The sequence below is a fragment of the Cryptomeria japonica genome, chromosome 5 (genome assembly GCF_030272615.1).
Source record: "Cryptomeria japonica chromosome 5, Sugi_1.0, whole genome shotgun sequence".
Taxonomy (NCBI): Eukaryota; Viridiplantae; Streptophyta; class Pinopsida; order Cupressales; family Cupressaceae; genus Cryptomeria; species Cryptomeria japonica.
This window is the reverse complement of record NC_081409.1, coordinates 443360069-443382928: the sequence shown is the minus strand read 5'-3', so window position 1 is coordinate 443382928 and position 22860 is coordinate 443360069.

Below are 22860 nucleotides of genomic sequence, written 5' to 3'. Positions count from 1 at the left end.
TTAATACGCTAGAAGAAAGCCATGGGGCTTCAACCACCTTTGACAGCTATATCCTTTACTTCCTCCGTCATGACACATGGACGGTCCTCGTTAATTCTTGCTATTTCATGGGCCTAAAGGGTGAGCATTGTACCCTTGCGAAATAGCGCGGGCCATTGGATCATCTCTCAAATTGATCACTAATTACTGGGCCCGACAACTTTAGAAGAAAAGCATATAAGGCATAAATTTTTCAAATAATCAACGTAACCGCCTAGGCAAACAATAAGGGGGGACACTTCCTATGACCCCATGACCCATAACTTAAGTGAATAAAGTAACAGAAGATTAGAAACCAGAGGGTTTAACAAAAGGATAAAATTTAAAAAATCAAAACCCTTAAACCCCTAAGGTTTAGAACAAAGCTGAAGCACTTTGGATTACACTCTATTCGAAGAAAAATTCAATGAACCATAGCCAATTATGGGAAAAGAAGAACCCAATTTTAAACAGTGATAACACCCACCACTCAGCCGCCATGTCACGACGAATATACATCAAGCACCTTCTGATTGCGGTATAGCGACCACCATTGGATCAATTTTTCCAACCGTCCAATCGTCCTCATCTGCTCGGCCTTTAACCCTATTTGAGTGGCTCTCTCTTTTCTTTGTCTGTCTATGCCATGTGCCACTTTTTGGTTCACCTATGGATCCACTTTGACTGCCACTGGACCCGATCTGTCTTGCCATTTTATCCACCTTTGGACCTGGGTTCTTCTTCTGCACTCCACCACGTGGCACATCTTCATTCGCTTGCAGATCTACCAAGATGATACCTCATCTGCCACCTTGGCAGTCGCTATGTTGTGGGTTATATAGGTCGTGCATCTCTATCTTGTGACATAGCGACGACCATCAAATCCTCTCCGATCATCGTCCGATCAATCAAACTTTCTCCATCTTTAGCCTCCACTTTTCTGCACGTGCTTAGTCACCAATTCACAGGTTTAAACCATCGTGCATCTTTATCCTATGACATAGCGACGGGTGTCAAATCCTCCGCAATCACTATCCGATCGATCAAACTTGCTCGAGCTTTAGCCTCCATCCTTGCCAGTCTGTTGTAAAACTAGTTTCCTTGGGATATGCACATGTGTGGTGTTCACCGACTTCAGCCTTCTTCATGCCAAAAAGCCTTTTGTCTTTCGACAGTTATCATATGGGCCTTTTTGAACTTAAATGTTAAACATGCTTCTCCCACAAACAATGTGGGATAAAGGCTTTCCCTCTACTAGCGCAACACACTTGAAACTTTCCAAAGCCTTTTCCAACATTTTGTATGAGCAGGTTTGGGGGTCTTGGTCATGCTAGTTAATCTTTGGACAGCTCCATTTTATTCAGTATGCTCCTGCATATAAAACACTCGTAGTAAATGTTTGAATGATAAGAAAAAGAGCATCTAATATAGAACAAAGTATTTTGTAAAAATATGTGCTAATAGTGGATCTTTATGGGGATGTATGTTCTCTTTAAGGATATAGCAAGATCCTAGTTATCTCTAGAAAGTAGACCAAAATGAAAATTGAAAACATATAACATAAAACAAGAGAAAAAACTATATTAGTATAATATAAGAAATACTCCCTGATCATCGAGAGAAGAAATGCTTAAGGTATTGAGCATGGACTAGAAAGTCCTACATTTCACCATTAGTATTCTTCAAGAATTATGCATTTTCTCCTCCTTTTTTTAGATTCTTGTCTGAGTTTAATTTGGTGGCCCCAGGCCCCTGAAAATGAACATCATTTCTTTCCTCTGTCAAAAACCTGATTCCCATCCTGTAGCAATACGCATCTTCCGATTGTATTATCATCCTCTTTACCAACCATATGAATTGGTGAACTCATTTTTTCTAGTTTGGTACATTTTTCATAATCGCATGCCATCATCATCATTATTAAATCACTATGCTCATATCCTTTATCACATTTGGTTTCTGGATATTTAATCCTAGAAACATTTATCCAATGTTTATTTGAAAACCCCAATATTTCACCATGCCTCACTTCCTTGAAAAAATATTTCCAGACACTTTCACTATCATATGTGGATTGCACCCTAATGTAACTTTCATAAAAACTCTTGATGTTAGAAATCTGAATACTCCTTTCATTGTATAACACATTTTCTGAGTATGTATCATTCTTTGGAGGGAAAGCAAAATTTAGTCTATTGTTCCTTCTTGAAAAATATCTAGGCCTCCCAATGCAATATCTGCATTGTACTTAACACAACCCATGTTGCAATAATTCAAACTATTTATCCCTTTGAGATTGTGTCCCATATTGTTCATTGTTACCACCTCCTTACTTTGAAAAGATATTTCATTTTTCTTAATTGGTAAATTAGGTCACACATAGGAATCTTTATCACATATGATTTTATCAAAATGAGAACCTGAACATATATCACTTTCAAACATATTTTCTATTTCCCTATGCTTTGGAAATATTTTACCCTTCTCACAAAGAGACTTTGGGTACATATCTTTTTTAACAATGTTGTGTTGAGGTATCACATCTGCCTTCTCATATATTAATTCCTTTTCTCTCATAGTCTCTGAAACATTACTTCAGGATATATCTTCTCCCTTATCCTTTTCAAATAATGGACCCAATAACACAGAAATTTTTGGTATACCTTCATGGGAATTTTTGTGAGAGTCATCATCCCCTTGAATAATGTCTTCATTCACTGAAGTGCCTTCTTTTACATAATTTTTTTCATGAAGATTATTATCCAACATAGTAAAAACATTTACAAAATTAATTATTATTGCATCCTCTTCAAATGTTTTATCCTCCTAGAGTTCATCACATGTTTTATTTTCAGGAACAATGTCTTTATAAATGTTATTTGCTGAAGTTTCTTCATGTCTATATACTGAATGTAAATTCATTTTTTCTTCACTTCCTGGATAGTTAATAATTTCACAGGAGGGACTAAAAAATGATTCACAAAAAATCATTTCCTCACATTCATGGCGAGTTTCATGATACTGAGGATTTAAAAAAAATTCAAAAGGATTTTCAAGGACACATTTCCTATTACTGCGTGTGTGTTCCCCTAATGTATTTTTTCCTTGGGAATCATCATTTTCTTCATCAAATATATCCTGAATGTGCCCTAATCCATTAGTCTGCTTATTCTAAAAAAAAATTGGACCATTGTTCTGAACATATCTTTCATATTCTTTATCTAACAAATACAAAATTTCTTTTGGACCAAGGGATGTTTCCTCTTTATTATTTATGTATGTACTTACACATATGGATTCTTCCTGCCTAAATCCATAATTTCTTTTTTATCATCAGATTCCTCCTCTAACATGTTTTCATATAAAATCTCAAGTAGAAGCCTTACCTAAGGATCATGATAAATCCCAAACTCATGCATTTTTTTGAAAATGGGGGCTTGATGTTTGAAGGTATTTTTGTGTATATATTGAACATCCTTATAAATAATTGTGTTGTAGATTCATCTTCCTATTTTTCTATGTCAAAAAATTCATCCAAAGGAGACATATAGACTTCTGCTTCTATTATGTATTGTTGGTCCTCCTCTAGCTCATAACTCATACTTCCCTCTTCACCTGCATCATAAAACACATCAAGGAACCATTGCTGCAAATCCATCCATGATGAGATGCTATGTGTAGGGAGTGATTCAAATTCTTGACAAATCATTTCATCACATAATCTTCTGCATAAACTTTATAATCCTTTACAAATGTATAAAATACATCCAAATGATCAATTTTTGATTCATCATATTCCCCATGGAATTTTGGTACAAGTTGTGCAAGCTTAGGGAGCAATTTGTTTGGAATTCATTGGAAGCCACTGAGATCCAATGGCCTAATGTCATCTGAAATAAAAGGCTTTCTTTGAAATATTTTCAAAAAGGAAATTTTTCATCTCCCTCTAGGTCTCTTCTCCTAGTAGAGTCACCAATTCAAATAAAACTTTTTATTAGGTGGAGTCACCACCTTCTATGGAGGAAAAAATACTTATTAAGTTCCTCGGTTCTTCCTTCAGTAGAGTCACCAACTAAATAAAAATTGTTAATATAGAGTTGCCACCTTCTAAGAGGAAAATATTACCAACTTAACTGATCTTCTGGGATCCTCCCTCCATTAGAGTCTGAAATAAACTACCAAAGATTCTGAAAAACTTTGCGTGACAACTCCCCAGCAGAGTCGCCAATCTGTTGTGTGACTCGGATGGGGAAAACAAAACTTATCAAATCTTCAATGAAAAAACACCAGAACTTCTAGGTGAATGTCAAACTATGTATGACAACTCCCCAGCAGAGTCACCAATTTGTTGGTTCCCAAAACCATAGATTGGAAAACCAAAAGACTTGCCAAATCTTCAAGTAATCCAATCAGCCTTAGCCAACGAACAGGGATAGTCAAGGACTAGATCCCTCTACACTTTAGGCTCCATTGAACCTAGGTGGGTGCGCCTCTTCCTCTCAAGCACAAAAGAGGTTATTTATAGTGGATTTAAACCATTTAGCAAGTTTACACAACTGATAAATTATTGTTCAGCAACTATTCTTTATTATGTGCTTTAACTGAATGCTTTGAAAAGAAATGATTGTGAATGTATATTGAAAATAAAATTGCTTTCAGGACTTGAATGAGATCTGCATAGATCAGTTCATATAGGATTTGGGAAGAATGCTTCTCTATCAAAGACCTTGAATGCATATAGATCAAAACCTTAAAAGATCAATAATTGACTAGTGCCTCTACCTAGGAATATATATATGACACTTTGTGGACAAAAACATCTTATCAACTCAAGAGACAATTTCTCATCAACTATGAAGGTTCAGTATGCATTACACAAACAATAAGAACTCAATCTTTCACTTAATGCAATGACATGTGATTCACATCATAGAAAATCTATAAACAGATTTATCAAGAGGACAAAGATAATCATCGACACAAAAGTGTACACAATATTTGGAAAAAGAAACAGTGAACCTTGTATATTAATCTTCAGGAAATAAATGCATACATAAGTTGCACTTGCAGATACTCCATTACAAGTTGCTTGCTCAAAATGATACTTCTTCCTATAGACTTCTCTAATACAAAATGATATTCAATCCTTACAGCATGTTGTCATGTTCTTATGATTTCCCCCCCTTTTTTATAAAAAATGACTCCCTATAAGTATGTGAATCAAAAGGAATATATGAAAGGACACATCCTTTCATAGACAAAAGGGAGTTACATATAGTTTCCCTCTAAAGGACACACCCTTTGGTTTAATAAAAAATTACAAATGATAACCCTTAAAAAATACTAAATGGTGCTTTAATAATGTGCCTTCTAATCTTCATCTCGATAAAATTCTTCAACAAATATTCATCATCCTCTCATTATTTTCTACACACAAAGATAAGCCAATCAAATTCCTTCAATAGAGTCACCAACTAAATAAAAATTGTTAATATAGAGTCGCCACCTCCTAAGAGGAAAATATTACCAACTTAACTAATCTTCTAGGATCCTCCCTCTAGTAGAGTCCGAAATAAAATACCAAAGATTCTGAAAACTTCACATGACAACTCCCCAGCAAAGTCGCCAATCTCTTGTGTGACTTAGATGGGGAAAACAAAACTTATCAAATATTCAATGGAAAAACACCAGAGCTTCTATGTGAATGTCAAACTATGTATGACAACTCCCCAGTAGAGTCGCCAATCTGTTGGTTCCCAAAACCACAGATTGGAAAACAAAAAGACTTGCCAAATCCTCAAGTAATCTAATCAGCCTTGGCTAATGAACAGGGATAGTCAGGGACTAGATCCCTCTGCACTTTAGGCTCCACTGAACCTAGGATGGTGTGCCTCTTCCTCTCAAGCATTAAAGAGGTTATTTATAGTGGATTTAAACCTTTTAGCAATTTTACACAACTGGCAAATTATTGTTCTGCAACTATGCTTTATTATGTTATTTAATTGAATTCTTTGAAAAGAAATGATTGTGAATGTAAATTGAAAATGAGATTGCTTTCACGACTTGAAAGAAATTTGCATAGATCAGTTCATATAGGATTTGGGAAGAATGTTTCTCTGTCAAGGACCTTGAATGTATATGGATCAAAACCTTAAAAGATCAATAATAGACTAGTGTCTCTATCAAGGAATATATATATATATATATATATATATATATATGACACTTTCTAGACAAAAATATCTTATCAACTCAAGAGATAATTTCTCATCAACTATGAAGGTTCAGTATGTGTTACACAAACAATAAGAACTCAATCTTTCACTTAATGCAACGACATGTGATTCAGATAATAGAAAATCTATAAACAGATTTATCAAGAGGACAAAGATAATCATCAACACAAAAGTGTACACAATATTTGGAAAAAGAAACAACGAACCTTGTATATTAATCTTTAGGAAATAATTGCATACATAAGCTGTAGTTGCAGATACTCCATTGCAAATTGCTTTCACAAAATGATACGTCTTCTCCCTATAGACTTCTCTAATACAAAATGATATTCAATCCTTACAAAATGTCATCATGTTCTTAAGATTTCCCCCCCTTTTACATAAAAAATGACTCCCTATAAGTATGTGAATCAAAAGGCATATATGAAAGGACACACCCTTTCATACACAAAAGGGAGTTACCAACAGTTTCCCTCCAAAGGACACACCCTTTGGTTTAATAAAAAATTACAAATGAGAACCCTTAAAAGATACTAAATTATGCTTTAATAATGTATCTTCTAATCTTCGTCTCGATAAAATTCTTCAGCAAATATTCATCATCCTCTCATAAAAATAAGCCAATCGAATTCCTTGGTTTGAAAATTAAAATATCTCACCTTCAATTAGGTCTTAATTGGAAGGATCGACAATCTTTATTCCCTTATGTGATGCTAAAAAAGTGGTATAAGATAGACATACACATATAGTGAGACAATAAAGTATAATCGAAAAGCTTAATTTCAAAACTAAATCAAAGATGGAACCATAAGCCTTCCTTGAAATGTCCCATTTTCCTCTATTCTTGAGGACCTTGAAGGTGTTGGATTGATGGGCTCTCAGTGGAGAAATGAACTCCAAAGTGACAACTCAAGAGTTGAGTAGCTAATTGATCATGATTGACTATGGAGATGATATGAAATGCATGATTTGAGAACCTAGATTAACATGCTATGATTAATCCAAAATCTAATTACTAGATAATTGAAATGCAAATTTCCTATAGTAATGATGCCTAAATTGATATGAGATGGGATCCATATTGCACCAAAATGAGGGGTATTTATAGGAATTCCAAGGCCAAAGCTGAGGTGGTAGGAATCAACGGTCCAAATTTGATCTAAAGATATCAAGGGCCAAGATTGAGGAAGTTGGAGAAGAGGTTGGAGGAAGGGACACTTGTCATCTCTATGGTGACAAGTGTCAAGGAGCCTTTCTCATGAGAGGGCAAGTGTCCAAGGGAGGAGACATGTGGCAAAAGTGCCATGTGTCTCAAGGAGAGAATATCCACACCATGGGAGGTTAGGATAAGGAGGTTAGGATGTGCAAGATAGGATAGGGTTAGTTAGACCCAAGATTAGATTGAATGGGTTAAGTTAGGGGATGGTTAGGATGGGTGGTTAAAGTTAGGAGCCATGTGCTCATTCAAATTTATAAATTCAAATAATTGGAAAATGGTAATTAATCTCAACAAACTTGAGTTTGTTAGTCTTAATTAGGGATTAGAAGAATTGATTAATATGGGGAGACATTAATTAATTTAGAATTAATTAATCAAAGGGGGATATGAGATGAACTATATAAATAAATCATTTAGATTTATTTACTTAGTAGATGAATAGAGAAATTATTTAAATTGCTTGTGAATTCAATTAATTGGGAAGGGGAATTAATCAAATAAATGCGTATTTAATTAACTATCTTCAGACCATTTTTAGGTGTATACATTTTGCCCCTCTTTGAAGCGATGTGTGATGACGTGTTGATTCAAAGAATAATCTCAATATGATGATGTTGATGTGATATTGGTTTTGATAGGATGTAGATTTGATCTTGATTTGATGTAGATTTGGTTAGGAGATGATAAATCTCGATATAATGTGGATTCAATGCTGGAGATGATAAATCTCGATATGATGTGGATTTAATGTTTGAGATGACAAACCTCGATATGATGCCCCAGACACTGATTGATAGATATTGATGCGAGGATGCCCCCTCGGGAGATCAATTGAGATATTTGACCTTTGGAGTTTTTTTGGATCTTTGCGAAATTGATTTTCTGATAGACTATTGGATGATTCCTACAACTGCGGTTGTTGAAAGTGCGAGTTCTTCGATCACTTTGATGTGGTTCTTGATGTGATGATTGATAGAGTTTGATTAAATTGATAGGATTGACTAGATCGAGATCAAGTCTGGTTTCAGGAATGACACCTCCTGTATAAGACAAAGATGATCAAAGCGTCTGGTTTCAGGAATGATATATCCTATATAAGACTTGATCAAAATGTCTAGTTCCAGGAAGGATTCATCCTGTATAAGACATGACAGAATGGATCAGATGAGATGGATTGATAGAATTGCCTTCAGCACTGCAGGCGGCGTTGTTGGTGCCACCGCAGGTGCTGCGAGTGCTGCAGGCGGCACCTTGGGCACCACCGCAGGTAGTGCTTTGGGCACCACCGGGAGCAGGAGAGGGGGGTTTTGGCAATTTTTAACAATTTTTCAATTGTTTTTGGCAATTTTTTTCTATTTTTCGATTTTTTTTGGCAATTTTTTTGATTTTTCGATTTGTTTGGCAATTTTTTCGATTTGTAGATTTGTAGATTTTTTATGATCTTTGATTTTTTTTTTTCGATTTTGATGATTTTTCTTTTTTGATTTGATTTTGATGATTTTTTATTTTTTTGGATTTTTCGATTTTGACGTTTGATTTTACGATTTTGATGAGCTTGATTTGATTTGGACTTGGAAAAGATGAGCATTGTGATCCCATGCAAAATGAAATGCAAATCTTCTTTAAAATGCAAATGTACATGCGAATGAAATGCAGTGATCGGACGATCATGGAGTCATTGCTATGTTTCATCATTGAGCCTTTAAAATGTGGGGACTGAGTGCAAACATCAATGGTATAATTGAACCATGATGACCTGAGCACTACTTTCCTGGGTTTTGATATTGCAAGTTAGCACAAGCATCGACGTATAATTGAACCAAGATGACTAGAGTGTTGCTTGCGTAAAACAAGCAGTATTAACCATTTCTATATGCAAGTCCGAAATGTTTTCGATGATACTTTGATGATCATTTCCTTAGACAACTTTGCACATAATGGACCTAACCACAAATGGACCTAACCAGTTTGGTTCAAATTTTCCTTTCTTTTCTCGATCTGGCTGGTTTCAGGGATTTTCTTTTAGTACTAGATCAATTCCCCATTGGTAGAAAGGCCAAGATGTTGCTAAAGCATGAATTTATTGTGTTGGTGCATGGACCAAGTTTCCATGGATCTGACATTGTTTGCATGTTCTAGCTATCTAAAAAGAATCTTGTTCCATAGTTGGCCAATAATAGCCCAAGCGTATGAGTTTTTTCGAAAGGGTAAGGCCACTTGAATGAGTGCCACAAATGTCGTTATGGACTTCATTTAAGGCCTTATCAAATTCTTCTTGTTTGAGACATCTTAAGAGAGTACCGTCTAGACCTTGTTTAAATAGGGTATCCATGACGAGAGTATAATGGGAGGATTAGCGAATAAAGTTTCTTTTTTAGTTCTTTGATAGGTCAAGAGGTAAGGTGTTATCTTTTAGGTATGTGTAAGTTTGGCCAGAGCGGGAAGAATTATTATGTCCAATAAGTTGGTAGATGGTTTGGGAATCCGGACAATTATGAGAAGGGTATGACAACTCCTCAACCAGAAATTCATAATGCTCTTGATTTTCTTGTGTTTGTAATAAAGCAGCAAGTGTTGCCATGGCATCTGTTGCTTTGTTATCATTTCTGGGAATCTGCTCAAAAGTGATTTCCACAAAGTACTTCTTGATATCATCCACCATCTTTTTGTAAGGCATCAACTTTTCATCTTTTGTTTGATAGTTATCATTGATTTGATTGATGACGAGCTGAGAGTCTCCAAAGACTTGAAGTTGTTTAATGTTCCATTTTGTAGCCATTTTGATAACTAGAATGCCTACTCGTAATTTATGTTGTGTTCCTCTATTGATGTCTGCTCTTGATCTATGTTGTGTTCCATTATTGATGTTTGCTCCTGGACTGATATTCAAGTGATGTATTATAAGATCTAGATCGAACCCTGGAATGTCTGCGTATGACCAGGTAAAATTGATTTGCCATCTTTTGAAGGATTTCAAATATCTTTTCCTTGCTAGTTCTGATAAAGAGATTGCTGCTGGATGTAGATCAATTTTGTCAATGATAACTGTTGGTTCTATTAGGATAGATGACTTCTCTTGATAGTACACATGTAAGGTGTCAAATCTCCCATCTTTCGGCGCCTCAAGGAGGTTTTCACTGATAGATGTGTCCTTTATTTTTACTTTTTCATGGTCTAATGTTGCCAATAAATGGTTTTCAGCATTATACCTGATATTGTTTTCTTTATTTTCATTTTTGCGACTAGGAGATTTGACACCTATTTGACTTGAAGATACATTAGCGGAATCCTTGGTGAAAGTAGTTGTAGGTTTGATTTAATTAAGATATAAGGATATGGCATGGTCATTAGGTAAGGTATCAATGTCAGTATGTCCTTCATTTTCCCAGTCCATAGGTTCAGGATAGCTTAAGGATAAAGGATCTTCAAGTTGATATGTTTCAGAGATATTGGAAGTCATGATAGAGATGTCAGAGCTTTCAGCAGGTATTTCCATGTCTAGGATGATACTCTCATTAGAATGACCTTGTATAAGAAAATCTTGATCGTCCTCAGTTAAGTCCATGTCAACTGTATGTGATTCTGATTCAAGTAGGCTAGTTCCTAATATTTTTTCTGCATACATGTGAACTACATCAACACCTACATCTGCTTCTTCCCTTTCAATTTCAAGTTTCTCATGTTTGTTGTTCCATGATAATGAATATTCTTTGTTCCCTTGATCTTTTAGCTATAGGTTTTCTTCCATGTTTGATAAAATTGATGCAAATGATTGTTCCTTGGATTGTGTACTCGAATATGCTTCCTCTTTGTTATGTGAAACAATGATCTCTTGAGCTGATTTTGGTTTATTACCACACTGCACTGGATTTAAGTTTGCTGATATTGTGATTTCCTATTCATTGTATGGAAACTTTAAGCACTAATGACATGTTGATGGAATAGCCTGTATGTCATGTATCCATTGTCTTCCCAAGAGTATGTTTTATGGTAGTTCCAAATCTAGGACTTGGCATGCTGTGTTTTTCTGCAAAGGTCCCACTTTGATGGGTAATACCACAACTCCTTTAGAGGAATTCTCTTCTTCATTATATGCTTTGATTTTGATCTTTTTCAGTGGATCAACTACATCTTCTGAATAACCTATAGCATGAACAAGACTAAATGAGCAAATATTTAAGCTAGCTCCCCCATCTATTATGACATGTTTAACGAGTGTTTTATGAATGAGGACTCAATTTGCAAGGAAGCGCTATAGGGATGTTGCAAGGAATCAATGCTTGGATATGAAGTAGATGGGTTTTGAATAGGATCCTTTGAAATAGGTTTGATGACCATTATGGATATCCCTTGGGGAACATCATCTTTGGGTGTATTGTCTAGTGAGGATGTTATGGAAGGTCTTTGCACTATTTTAAGAAGTGTAAGAATAGATGCCTTTGGAGAGTTAATTTTCTTATGGAGGGATGAACCATTGCTAGATATAGGTGCGTGATTGTGATCTTTCTCATCCAAATATTTTAAGGGTCTTTTTAATAGTTGCATAAAAGAGCCACTTTTCTTCTGAGATATGTTTAAATCCTTGTGAGGTTCTGACATGGTTGGATTTTGATTCTGGACTTTTTTTATTTCTCCAATATGTTGGCTTGTTATGTGTTCTTGTCTTTTGCTTTGGTATGCCATGTTTCTATGATCTTCAGGTATTTCCAATGTTTCAACGATCTTATGTCTCTGCGCTGCAATTAAAATGGGCATTGTGTTTTGAATGTTTTTGTGATTAAATATTTCTTAATGTGCCACAATAAGTGATCAATTGTTGAGGAAATGATTTTTTTTTTCAAGTATTTGCTTGTTTGCAAGTTTTTCTATCTTAGTTTTGGAGTGCAAATTTTGTGATTTTTGATATGACCAAGTTCAAATAGGAACGATATATCCTATGATAAAGGATGAGGTTATTCTGATCAAGCGTTGTAGTTTCATGATTAAAGGATGATAGATCCTAATGAGAAACTATGTTTGAGTGATGAGTTTATCAAAGAGGGTGATCTTGCACTTTAAGGTGTTTGATCTTTAACTTGTTTGAGGTGAATACTTGAGACCTTTGTGTGTCTTGTTATTGAGTTTTGTGTGAAGATAACTTGATTGAATGACCCAGCAATATGACCTATGCTCTATGTTTGACTATTTGAGAAATGGGTTGTTTTTGTTTTTTGATTTTGGTGCAGTTTACTAGAAACACTACTAAAATGACTAGGAACTCTACTATACGGACCAAGAACAGTGACAAATTTACCAAAAATGCTGCTATATAGACTAGGAACGTTGACAAACTTACCAGAAATGCTGACAAATGCACCAAAAATGCTACTGTACTGACCAGAAATGCTACTCTGCACACCAAAAATGCTGACAAATAGACCAGAAACACTGACAGACAGACCAGAAATGTTGTTCTGTAATAGAATGACTCTAAAGCTTAAATAATGATGTGTAGACTTAACAAGTTAAGTATTTGAACTTTGCAATTTTTATCCAACTTTGTGATTTTCAGACTCAGACAATGGATATAAAGACCTAACAAGTACAAATTAGGAAATTTAATGTTGCAACATGAGCAATTTGATATGCAACTCATAAGAGTTGCTGATTAGACCAAAGGAGCTGACCTTTAGACCAAGAGAGCTATTGTTTAGACTAAGAACTCTGTTGTTTAGACTAGAAACTCTAATTGTGCTGAACCTTGGAGAGTTTATGTTAAACTATGAGAAACTTGACATTCATACCAAGAGAGCTGACATTTGGACTAGAAATGAGACCGTTTGGACCATAGGTGTGACTGTTTGAACCATAAGTGCGACCGTTTAGATCATAGGTGCGACTGTTTGGACTGAAAGAGCTAATCTACAGACGCGACTGTTTAAACTGAAAGAGCTACTGTTTGGACTGAAAGTGCAACTATTTGGACAGTAAGTGCAACTATTTGGACCGTTGATGCGACTGTTTGGACTGAAAGAGCTAACCTATTGTGAAACTTGTGAATTTGATAGTTTGAAGTTTGAGTTTTCAATGTTTGTTGTATTTTAATGGATGATATCTTGACTTGAATTACAAACACAGAAATCAGATTATATTTTTGTTTCAAAGGTTTTTTTTTGAACAATTAAAAACACAAATCATTCTATCCTAAGGAGATTGGCTGAGAATGAAAACCTTTGCTTGCTGACTTAGGTACACACCCAATAGCTAATCAGAATACAGCCACTAAGTCTCACGCAATGGATTCTCAACGCCATATTATCCGACTCCAAATGCTAATGGGGGCACGATATGGCAAGTGTCTTGGGAGAGTTACTATCTCTCTTGCACAAAGATTATCACACTTTCGGAGGTGAATCGGGTAGCTTCTATTTTTATAGTTTTTAGTCAGGAATTTCATTTGAAATTACCCCTTGAAGTCACGCAAGCATGATTGAGGCCTATAGCCCGACAAGGTATCGAAACAAGTTGTAGTCATGTAAACGTGATTGAGACCGCGAGGCCCTACAAAATACCCGATATGAGAGATCTCAAAGAGAAAACTCAAATAATTCCATCCTTTGAGACTTTAATCATCAGAGACCTATTTATTATAGTGAGTTGGAATGCTTAGGTCTAGCTATACTCACTTGGGTCGTTCTCACAAGGTGATTACTTTTTCCCACTATGACAGGCCAGCTAAAGATATACACTATTGAAAGCAAAGGATGAGTCTAGCTTTCTGATCACCTAAGAAAGGTGAGAGCAAACTCACCTATCATCAAGACACATAAGACATGTTTGTTTATTTCCATTGTAATTAGTCTATGTGCCTAATTTAACAAATATAAGTGCAAAATCCTGCGGCTGCAAACAAAGTTAGTAGTTTATATTGTATTCTTTGGTGGTGAAATAGTTTATAACTCTGGTCTTTCACAATGAAATAAGTACCTACAAAACCAACTATCTACAAATTAGGTTCGGGAAAATGATAGCCCAGAAGTAGAAATGAGGAATGCAACATACAATATTTGCAAAATTAATAAAAAACTGAAAATACCATCAAATTGACCAAGAACGCCATCATATGTGCCAAGAACGTTGCTTTGCACACCAGAAAAACTGCTCTGCACACCAGAAACACTATTCTACAAACCAAAAATGTTGTTCTACAAACCAGAAATGTTGTTAAATAGACTGAAAACATTGACAAATTTGCCAAAAATGCCATCATACATACCAAAAATGTTGAAAGCACTCAAGTATAGAAAAACATAAAAACAGAGTTGAGGAATCTCCCATAAATGTCATTTGAGGTGTCAGAACGCCACAAAAGATGTCAAGAACGCGATTCGGGAACCCAAGAGAGCCAATCTGTACTCCGAAAGAGCTATTCAACCTGTCAATGAAATTTATTGCAAGCAAACTTGTTAAAGATCAAAGGAGCTAGGCCCCATGGTGGGCACCAATTAATGTGATGCTAAAAATGTGGTATACAATAGACATACACATATAATGAGACAATAAAGTATAATCGGAAAGCTTAATTTCAAAACTAAATCAAAGATGCAAACCATAAGCCTTCCTTGAAATGTCCCATTTTCCTCTATTCTTGATGACCTTGAAGGTGTTGGATTGATGGGCTCTCAGTGGAGCAATGACCTCCAAAGTGACAACTCAGGAGTTGAGTAGCTAATTGATCATGATTGACTATGGAGATGATATGAAATGCATGATTTGAGAACCTAGATTAACATGTTATGATTAATCCAAAATCTAATTACTATATAATTGAAATGCAAATTACCTATAGTAATGATGCCTAAATTGATATGAGATGGGATCCATATTGCTCCAAAATGAGGGGTATTTATAGGAATTCCAAGGCCAAAGCTGAGGTGGCAGGAATCGATGGTCCAGATTTGATCTGAAGATATCAAGGGCCAAGATTGAGGAAGTTGGAGAAGAGGTTGGAGGAAGGGACACTTGTCATATCTATGGTGACAAGTGTCAAGGAGCCTTTCTCATGAGAGGGCAAGTGTCCAAGGGAGGAGACATGTGGCAAAAGTGCCATGTGTCTCAAGGAGAGAATATCCACACCATGGGAGTTTAGGATAAGGAGGTTAGGATGTGCAAGATAGGATAGGATTAGTTAGACCCAAGATTAGATTGAATGGGTTAAGTTAGGGGATGGTTAGGTTGGGTGGTTAAAGTTAGGAGCCATGTGCTCATTTGAATTTAGAAATTCAAATAATTGGAAAATGGTAATTAATCTTAACAAACTTGAGTTTGTTAATCTTAATTAGGGATTAGAAGAATTGATTAATATGGGGAGACATTAATTAATTTAGAATTAATTAATCAAAGGGGATATGAGATGAACTATATAAATAAATCATTTAGATTTATTTACTTAGTAGATGAATAGAGAAATTAATTAAACTACTTGTGAATTCAATTAATTGGGAAGGGGAATTAATCAAATAACTGTGTATTTAATTAACTATCTTCAGACCATTTTTAGGTGTATACACCTTATACAAATACTCATTAAAATAATTCATTTAAGTCAAAGTATTAAACACTTTTAACTATTTATTTAAATAAAATAATTTATCCAAATGATAGTTTTTTCATAACCTAAGGTAAAAGATTTTATATGACAAATAAAATAAAATACTTCCCTTTTAAAGATGACATATGTGAATCAATATTCCAGCCGCATTTTCACCCTACAGTTTGAACTATACATTTAACTTTAATTTTGTCCCTTTGTTGCGCATCCATTCATGCCACGTATCTACTTTTGATTGGCTCTGGGGTCTTTATCCTACTACCTCAGTATGACCTGGACTCACCACCAAAATGAGGCCTTTTGAATTGCTTCCTTAGCGGGCCCCACCACTCAGTCACCATGTTGGGACGAATATACATTGAGCACCTTTTGTTTGAGCGGCTCTCTCTTTTCTTTGTCTGTCTATGTCGCGTGTCACTTTTTGGTTCACTTGCAGATCCACCTTGACTACCACTGGACCTGATTTGTCTTGCCATTTCATCCACCTTTGGACCTGGGTTCTTCTTCTGTGCTCCACCATGTGGCACATCCTAATTCGCTTGTGGATCTACCGGGACAACACCTCATCTGCCACCTTGGTAGCCACTATGTCATGGGTGATATATGTTGTGCATCTCTATCTTGCGACATAGCGACGACCATCAGATCATCTGTGATCATCATCTGATCAATCATACTTGTTCAATCTTTAGCCTCCACTTTTCTACATGTGCTTAGTTGCCAAGTCACGGGTTTAAACCAGCGTGCATCTTTATCCTGCGACATAGCAACGACCATCAGATCCTCCGCAATCACCATCTGATCGGTCAAGCTTGCTCAAGATTTTGCCTCCATCCTCACCAATCTATTGTAAAAGTTTGGTTTCCTTGGGATACGTGCATGCGTGGGTCCATTGGCTTCAGCCTTCTTCATGCCAAAAAGACTTTTGTCTTTCGACAATTATCATACGGTCCATTTTGAACTTAAACGTTAAACGAGCTTATCCCACAAACAATGTGGGATAAAGGCTTTCCCTCTGCTAGCGCAAAACACTTAAAAGTTTCCAAAGCCTTTTCCACCATTCTATATGTGTAGGTTTGGGGGTCTTGGCGATACTAGCTAATCTTTTTACAACTCCATTTTATTCAGTATGCTCCTGCATATAGAACACTCGTAGTAAATATTGGAATGATAAGAAAAAGGGCATCTAATATAGCACAAATTATTTTGTAAAAATATGTGCTAACAATAGGAAGACAACTGAAATAATCTATTGCTACATTGGGTAGTTAGCGAGATAATGAGGTATGGGGTTAATTCAAGGCATTCTAGAAGACTATGAATTATAGAGAGAGGTTTCCAAAGAAAATTGTTGAGAATCTCAACCGAGATATGCTACATGGTTAAAAAGGATGAAACTTTGATGGAAGTGGTCAAGCCTCGGAAGATATGGATTGAAGAGATGGGTTATGAAGTTGATGCACATATTTTAGATGCTTATGTAGAGTTGTTAATTGGTGCACCTATTTATGAAGCTGAGAAATCCTCTGGTACTGCAAAACAGAAGAAGCAAGAGGTTGAAACTGAGTTTAACTAGAAGAAGAGGGAGAAACAGTAGGGCAAGGCAAGTAAATTTGTGGAACAGGTTTCATGGGATATCAAGGCATTAATTGATGTTGTTCTAGAAAAAGGAAGGAAGAGGAAAGATCCTGAAATAATTATTGAGCCTATTCCTTTAGACTGGATTTGATGATAACACACCCTTAGCATTCAATAGGGTATTAAAAAAGAAAGGTGAAGAGACTAAGGAGGAAACAAGGAAGCAACTGGTAAGGAAAGTTACAATTAGGGCACCCACATAGAAACGAGCTCCAAAGGAAACACCTTCTGCCCCACCCAGTACTAGAAGAAGAAAAATGATGGATGACACTGATCTGGCACTTATCACCGGTAATGTAACTATTACTCCACCCAAGACTTGCACAGAATTGGTTGATGAAATCACTAAGGATGGTATGTTGAAAAATGTGCAATTTTATTATAAGCATTTAGATAATGATGAATGGAGAGAAGTTGAGGAAGAAATTTTATTATATTTGGATATATATAAGAAAGCTTTATTGGAAATTGAAAATCAAAATATCAGCATAGTTATATGACAACTTAGACGCTAGAATACTATCAACTATGGAGGAGGACAAGCATATAAAGATTCAAGAGTTGTTAACTACTTGTGCATCCATTACTCTAGAGGAGTAGGACAGGACTCTTGAGGTTGCAGACAAAAAAAGCTTTCACAGGAAGCACAAGATAGTTAGTCTTATGTTAGGAAGGGTTAATGAGATAGTCACTGAGACCCACTAGGCATGGATTCAATTCTTTGCTGCAAACCCTAGTTTTATACTTCACCAGAAGCTAAAATAGATACTACAGACATCCCGATTGAAGGGAAAGGTAAAGGTACAATGAATATAATTTTGAAGGATATTAAGATATTGGATATAGAGCCATTAGTAGAATCTAATGTAAATATTGAGATACCGGTAGATTTAGAGAGTGTAAAGGTTGCAAGTGTACATGTTACTAATGTTGAGGACAATGCATAGGTTAAGGTCACATTTCATAAGGAGGAACTGACAGTCAAGTACAAAAGCCACCGATGCAAAAGAAAAAGCTATAAAAGTTAATAAACCATCAGAGGAGAAGAGAGAGGAATCTGATAGGGAATCGGTAGTGAGCACATCATTGCTGTCAATTGACACATTATAGGTAGAATAGAAAAGCTTAACTAAGATGAACTCTACAAAGCTCATGATGATGGCTGCATAGAAGATGATGAAGGAAGGATCTATGGACAAAGGATTTATTGATCAGTCTATCACTATTTTGCATAGAATTGTCTCGCAGTGTAAATTTGACAAAGAAGCAAGCCTATCTAGAAAGCTTAAGATAATCACAGATCACATTTCTAAGGACTTTCAATATTTATAATAGATATCAAACCAGTAGGCACTGGAGAGGTTTTCATAGGCTAAGAGTGCAACATTTGATTAGATGATTGAGTTGGAGAAGAAGGAGATTAATGATAAGTTAAAGATGATCGATAATGCTTTGAGGTAGTGTACTAATATTTATAGAGTATGCTGTAACACAAGTTTATTTACAACAAGTTTAGATAAAAGGATTAAGGATACTCATGAGAAGATTGTAGGTATAGTCAATTCTTTTGAGCGTTCACATTCTTTGACTACATCTATTGATGGTCAGATTTTGGTTTTGAAAGATCAAGTTTCAGCTCTTGAGAGGGATAAAGATTAAATCATAAGGAGAGCCAGGGGTCTTAGAGGATTGGTGAGTCCTCGGTTGGACTCTTTAAGTGTACATAAGAAGGAGTGTATTGATATGGTTGGTAAGCCCACACCGGCAGAACTTAAGGATAAAGAGTCATAGGACCATATGCTTAATGGACTTGTATTTGTTTCCAGCAAACTTAAATCAGGTTGGGATACCTATCTAGAAATTTTCAAATATATTTAGCTCCAGTAAGGTATTTTGGGACATTCTTTGTACAGACTTTCATTCTTCATCCTGGTTTTTGGTATTTTTTGGCATTGATGTCAAAGGGGGAGGTATAGGTAAAAATTATATTCTTGGCATCAAGAGATTTGGAGTATGGAGTACTTTTTTTTAGGTCATGATCTTAGATGGATATTCAGCTCAAAGGGAGCAATGTCAGGAGGAAACTGACAGATGGAAACCATTATCATTTTACACATGAGTGTTTCCATCAATACCAAAGCCGGAGATTGTTGGAAATTGACACATTTGATTGGTTTCAATATGTTTTCATTGATGGCAACATATTTCGGCTTTCATATTTTGGTTTGGTTGTTTACTAGCAGGCACCAACACTGATAGGTATCTTCACCGGTAGGAGGAATTCTTTGGATACTGACATTGCAGGCTGACATGACTTACATTCAGGATAACGGTATTGGAGGCCAAAATCATTTGGGAGTTCTAGCAATTGGCTATTGATTTTAATATTTATGTATATATATTATTGAGCCAACATGTATATTCACTTTGTAATTATCTATGTAAGCCGACATAAGGCATGGAGGATTGTGAGGGTATTTAGGTCAATTGATTAGATCATTTTGTAATGTGTAAGTTGTGTTGGGAGATATGGAAGGTTGTAATGCCAAATATGTGAGAGAGATCATGTATGTGAAGACATTTATGTAAGAGGTTATTCCAGTAAGGGTTTAAGGGTTTCAGACTGGAACAGACAGAGCTTAACCGGAACTATATTCAGGCATAGGAGATGCTATCATTACAGTTCACTCACTCTTCTAGATTGTAGTCTTGATTTCTATGTAGTTAGTGAGACTTTTTTATGATGAGGAGTGTGCTCTAGTCTATAAGCCTTCCTACAAGTGCAGGCCCCCATATTTTGTAATATCTTTTCATATGGCCAGTGGATTGATATTGTGGGTCACAAATCCTAAAATGGTTTTTCCTTTTTGAGTTTTTGCATGTATAATTCTATGTTATGGTATTCATTTGTTTGATTGGCTTATTGGTTTCTTTACTTCTTTCAATATTATATGTACTAGTTTGCTGGTTGGTGAATGCATATTTTAATAAAGTTAAAATTGATCATTTTGGTAGAACACTAATTCACCCCCCCCCCTTAGTGTTCTTGGATTCCAACACTTTTCACCTACCGACAAGTGTAGCTAACCTCACTCTCTTGGATGTAAGGTATATCCTGAAGGTCCTGATCAGAGGTGTGATCCCTAAGTACTTACTTCAGAATGGGGAGTTCTACCTGCAAAGTGTATGTTGTGCAGATGATTTACTTATGGGATGGACACATATGACATTGGGGAATTACTTAAATAGTTATATTCATCTATAGTCTCATTAGCGGTCTAATGATGCCTAATGTCAATTGGAATTGATTCTTGATAGGGTGGAGAAGGTGTTTATATTATATGATGGAGGATGGAGTGTAGTTTGTGTGGGGTGATACCATATTGGGGTACCTTTATCATGACATGCACATGTGCATCTACCAAGGTTATAAGAACCTTAGGACTAGCATCACACTCCTCCAAATCTGGGCCTGGGAGCATATAGCAGTAGTGCAACCATGGGGAGTACAACCATGAAGAGCCAGATATCCATATGTGGACAGGTATCGAGAGCTCCTGCATTACACATGGGTTGATGCCATTTGGTTTTGGAAGCATGTTTTTTTTGAGATGATGGAGTTTACATGGAAACCCTATAGGTACTATGAGCAATGGTGGTGAGATTATATGCTTGCATGGTTTTAGATCAAGTGTTGGTTATTCGGTTGGAGTGTACTTGTCATTGATCAGTACCTTCCTCATCGGGTCATGAGATAGTTTGATTGGTGTAAGGATATAGTGGGAGAGGTTCTAGTGCAGGAGCACCTAGTATTGAGTGAAATTTATTTATTTTGTTGTGTTGGTCAATAGTTTCATTTTGGATGGTGAATAAGGGACTTCTCATAGGTCCTCATGTGTTTGTGCTATGCAATGGCAGATTTTGGCTTATAAGCCCTTGTAAGCCTAAAATAGCATAATCATGCATTTTGGTGTAAAAATTCTTGAAAAGACTTATTTGGCATTGAGACAGGTCATGTTAGTGGTTTTTAGTCATCCTAGGTGGTTTAGATGGAGAAACAAAGCATGAAATGCAAAAATGTACTTTTTGGCAAAAGTTGTCAAAGTTGCTTGACAACATTTTGCAACATTGAGCAACTTTTTGCAACTTTGAGCAAAGGGTTGGTTAAGAAATCGATGGAGAGTTAGTTAGGCCCAAAATGGCATATAAATTCCCTAAGTATGAATGTAATGAGTTTGGTGAACGCCTGGAGCAGATCTTAATGCATCTTGAAGACCATTTTTCTAAGTTTTTGCCTTCTATTTTCTTTAATTTGGAGTAGCAGTCCATACTTCATAGATTGATTTCATTGTTGTTCTTTGATAATTGTTTTATGCATGTTCTTGTGGTGCTCAGGAAGCATCTAAGATAGTCTTTGTTGTAGGTTTGAATTGAGTTTTTTATTTTGATAGCTCTCGGCCTGAGCAAGGGTTTGAGAGGCCCAAACATGGTTCCAGCTTAAAATCCCCTGAGTTTCTCTCAATAACCCTTAGGACTTGATCCATGGAACCTTTGTATAGTGTAAATAGTCTTTGTTTTGATTTGGAGGTCATTGAAGGGCCATTGGAGATCATTTCCTAGGTGAGCTTAGTCACAGCCTCGTTAGGAAGTGTTTGAAAATTATGCAAGTGCTTGCAGGGATGAGTAGGTTTGGAGTTGCCAAGTGTTTTGCATGAGCCCGTGAGGTATGGCAGATCAAAGAAGACATTAAACCCTTGTAGAAGATCAAAAAGACCATAACACCCTTCAAAACAAGCCATTTTCGGGTTTTGTACCTGTACGGTCGGACTGAGTTTTCTCTGTTCATGAATCTTGAAGTTCTTCCAAAAGGGTAATCATATCATAAATGATTTTGTCTGGGTCTTTGGGAAAATTTTGAATAAAACCACAAAAACCGGTTAGGTAGGGCTTGGAAAGAGCGATGGAGAAATTGATGAACCCAAACACAAAACTAGTTGATTGGCCTTGTAAAACCTTATGGACACCTACTACAACCCCTACAAGAACATGTTAGGATTTTGATAGTGTAAGGTTGGATTTACCCTTGTGAATCTCAGCCATGCCTGAGCAACCAATGAGCACATACTGATTGGGAGCACTCCTAGAGAGTTTGGATGTTT